Here is a 4,029-nt window from a genome sequence, read left to right as displayed (position 1 = left end):
GTCTATGCTAAATGAGGCTACTGAGTGGGCTATAAGTACCCGGTGCTTAGCTTTTGATGTCATTAGGGTGTAGAAAGTAGCAGCCCATCCAGGTCAGGTCTTTGTTCAAACTTTGATTACAGGTGTCAAAATTATAAATGAAACCAAGTTCTGCAGCTTCTCTCTCCAGCTGGATTTTTAAATTGCTTTGTAATGTTAAGTTTTTTCAGTTACTAACTAGGTTACACTTCTGAGTCTTTATGCAAGATAACACATGTAAGGTATCACTGGAAAGGTTATGATTTACTGAATATGATTATCTTATTTGTATGCCTGTATCATTTTTTGTATCTGAAGTTAGGAATATTGACTACATACCTGTTTTTCAGCTATGCTACTTTGAGTGATGTCCACTGCTCACACTTCAGGTACAACAATGAAAAAACCAGACAGGGCTGATGGATCATCAACAAGGACATTGCACTGTGAAGAGTTGGCCTTTCTGAGGATGCTTCATATACGGTCACTGACTCATGGATACTGTGGGGCTACAATGTCAGGTGACCTGGTCACCTGACACTAACCTGAATCTTGGATTGTTGAACTGTTCCACTGGGAGGGGGTGGTGTCAAACAAAGGATTCTCACTTTATGGAAATCCTATATAAGGAAGTAGAGAAAAACATCCACGGTCTTTAGTTTGCTCCCCACCCAAAGAAATACTTGAAAACTCCTAGAACAAAGGACTAGAACTGAGGGTAGGAGGAAAGAACTGTTGGACCCACACTGTAAAGATACCTGCCCTGTGAAGAATTATTTATAACCAATTTCTTTAGTGAATTAAGCTTAGTTTTCATGCTTTGCTTTTTTCCAGAAATGTGCTTTGTTCTGTTTGCTACCCCTTTAATCGCTTAAAATAAACCTTTTGTAATTAAAACTTATTTTTGGTTTATAAAATAATAACGAGGTTTATAATATTTCTAAGGGAGAGCAGAAAATTGTGCATATATGCCTCCACAATGAGGGCGAAGGCAAATTTATATATAATTAAGGTTTGCGCTTCAAGGGAACTGAACACTGGAGTGCTGTGACAAGTTCCCTAAACTGAGCCTTCCCAGAACTGATCTCGGGCTATGTCTAAGACTACAGAGTTTTGTTGGGAAAATGGCCATTTTTCCGACAAAACTTGAGTTACGTCCACACTGCAAGTGCGTTCTTTCGACAGTAAATCGAAAGAACAGAGGAGTTTTTGCGCAAGTGGTAATTCTCATTCTACGAGGAAGAAGCCTTTTTCTGAAGGATGGGGAAGAAGGAGTTTTTTCGGAAGAAGAGGGAAGAGGAAAAAGCACAGGTACCCTGGTGGCCATTCTGTCCATAACCATCCCTGCTTACATGCGAGAGAGCATCCAGGCAGTCTAGACGCTATCTTTCGAAAAAGCGCATCACTTTTTTGATGCGCTTTTGCAGTATGGACGCTCTTTTTTGCAAGAAGTGTTTTTGGAAACTGTCTTCTGAAAAAAGCTTCTTCCCAAAGAAGCCTGTAATCTAGATGGAGCCTTAGTATCTATATTGTTCTGCAGCTGAGTGCGACCCTCCTTGTGTGCAAGCTGCAGGAAGCTTAATAACCTGGCTCAGCAAGACAGACATAAAGGGTGCCCATGCCTAGGCTGGCAGAAAAAGTGAGTTCAGTATTATCTCAACTCTTCAGGTGATATCCCAGAGGGTTCAAGCTCTCACAGGGTCATTTCCCAGCGAAAACTCTTCGTTAAATCTTCTTCTGATGAAGATGAAAGTGAGTATTGCTCTTTAAATCCTGTGATGTTTTTAAGACATCTGACATACAGTCTTTCTTTTACTAATTTAGGACATGTTGTTAGCCTCGGCTAACAGGCTGGGTGAGCCACAAGGATAGAGAGGTGCGGTTAGTGCACAGTGTGGTTTAATTTTCCTTATATTTAATCCATTTGGTTGTTAAACCATTACGTATTTCTATGATTAGGTTAGGGTCTCTGTCTTTGTCGAGGAAATTGAAGCAGTCTAGCTCAGGTTCTCCTTTTCTCATCTCTTCCTTTTTCCTCCCCTTTTCCCCAGATCTTCCTCCCTTCTCTCCCTCTCCCCCCCCTCCACATTTTGCTCAGTAACAATACTCATGGAGTCTGTTTCTAAAACAGATTTATTCACCCATAGCAAAGCAGAGCTAAGTAATAGTCACTAACCAGTAATCAGAATGCTAGTCTGGGACCTGGAACTGCTGGGTTCAATACTTTGTTCCACCACAGACTGCCTGTGTAACCTTAGACAAGTCACTTAACTGTCTCTGTGGCTCAAATCTCCAGCTGTGAAATGGAGATAACATTTCCTGACTACACTGTGTTGTTCTGAGGAGAAAATCATAAGAGATTGTGAGGTGCTCAAATACTAAGGTAACGGGGACTACATAAGTATCTTTGAAGCAAGTATAGTTATAATGTGACAATAAATTATTTAGTTCCTGGATGAACACCCTAATAAGCAGTGATAATGTTTTCTTGAGCATCACATTACCTGTGTAGTCATGGTTAGCCTATGGGGATTACAAAGCCTGCGGACATGGATACCCTCCAGTCACCTTAATTTCTGGAAACTTTCAATGTTACTGATAATCATAGTCTTTTTTGTTGGGGTTGGTTTTAAAGTATGTTTCCAACCCTTGTTTTTTCTGGTCTTATGTTTGCCAAAAGTCCATCAAAATCAGTGGTGTGCTTCCCCATTTATTTCAGTGGACATGGGATCAGACTCCAGAGCCTTCAAAATGTAAGAGATAGCTGGGCGATTTTTCCTAATTATCACACCTCGGACATGTAGACTTCAAGATCTGAAGAGACTATTGTCATCATCTAGTCTAATCCCCTAGCATGTTGCAGGCCACAGACCCTCACCCACCCACTCCTATAATAGACTCCTAACCTGTGGCTGAGCTATTGAAGTCCTCAATTCATAGTTTAAAGTTCTCTATAGAGAACTTGGGGGCTGGGAAGTTTCAGGGTCATAGGTCCTGTAGTTTTGAATGGTGCTTCTTGAGAATTTCACGTGTGGGCAGAGATACAATCATATTTTAAAAAAATGTTTGTGGGTGGCTGTTTGGGAGTAAGAATTCATGAACATGAGTCACATGACAGACATGTGATGTGACTCACAGATGTCATATGAATCAATGGCACTTCTTCCTAACACTGAATATGAAATTTTATTAAAGTAAGGAATCGCGTATAATCCCTAAAGTTGCTCTTTTGTCAGCTTACCTCACTGCAGTTTCTGCATAGAACCACCTGCCTGGACTCCTCCTGAAACTGAGACAAGCAGAGCATGTCACAGGAGCCACTCACTGCTAGTGGCACCTCCTTTTCACCAGTCTGGGGATTAACTCTTGCCAGAAATTATACCCTCCTCTGGTTGTGTCTCTCCTGGCATCCTCAGACCCTGTGGGTTCTTCATGACTCTGCCCTCCAGCTAAGTCATTCCATGATTCCCTCTTTCAGGAGGATAAAGTGTTTCTGGAACAACCATACCAAGCTGTCCACTGTCACTAGCCTAGTCTATGCCATGTCCTCAGTAGCTGTAGGAGAACTCATAGAATCATAGAACACTAGAACTGGAAGGGACCTTGAGAGGTCATCAAGTCCAGACCCCTGCTCTCTCAGCAGGACTCAGAACTGTCTACTCTAGACCATCCCTGATAGATGTCTATCTAACCTGCTCTTAAATATCTCCAGAGATGGAGATTCTACAATTTCCCTAGCCAACTTATTCCAGTATTTAACCACCCTGACAGTTAGAAAGTTTTTCCTAATGTCCAACCTAAACCTCCCTTGCTGCAGTTTAAGCCCATTGCTTCTTGTTCTATTCTCAGAAGCCAAGGAGAACAATTTTTCTCCCTCCTCGTCACACCCTTTTAGATACCTGAAAACTGCTGTCACGTCCCCTCTCAGTCTTCCCCTTCCCAAACTAAACAAGCCCAATTCTTTCAGTCTCCCTTCATAGCTCATGTTTTCTAGACCTTTAAGCATTCTTG

The sequence above is a fragment of the Pelodiscus sinensis genome, chromosome 1, assembly GCF_049634645.1.
Source record: "Pelodiscus sinensis isolate JC-2024 chromosome 1, ASM4963464v1, whole genome shotgun sequence".
In the NCBI taxonomy this organism is placed as follows: Eukaryota; Metazoa; Chordata; order Testudines; family Trionychidae; genus Pelodiscus; species Pelodiscus sinensis.
This window is presented reverse-complemented; position numbering follows the sequence as displayed.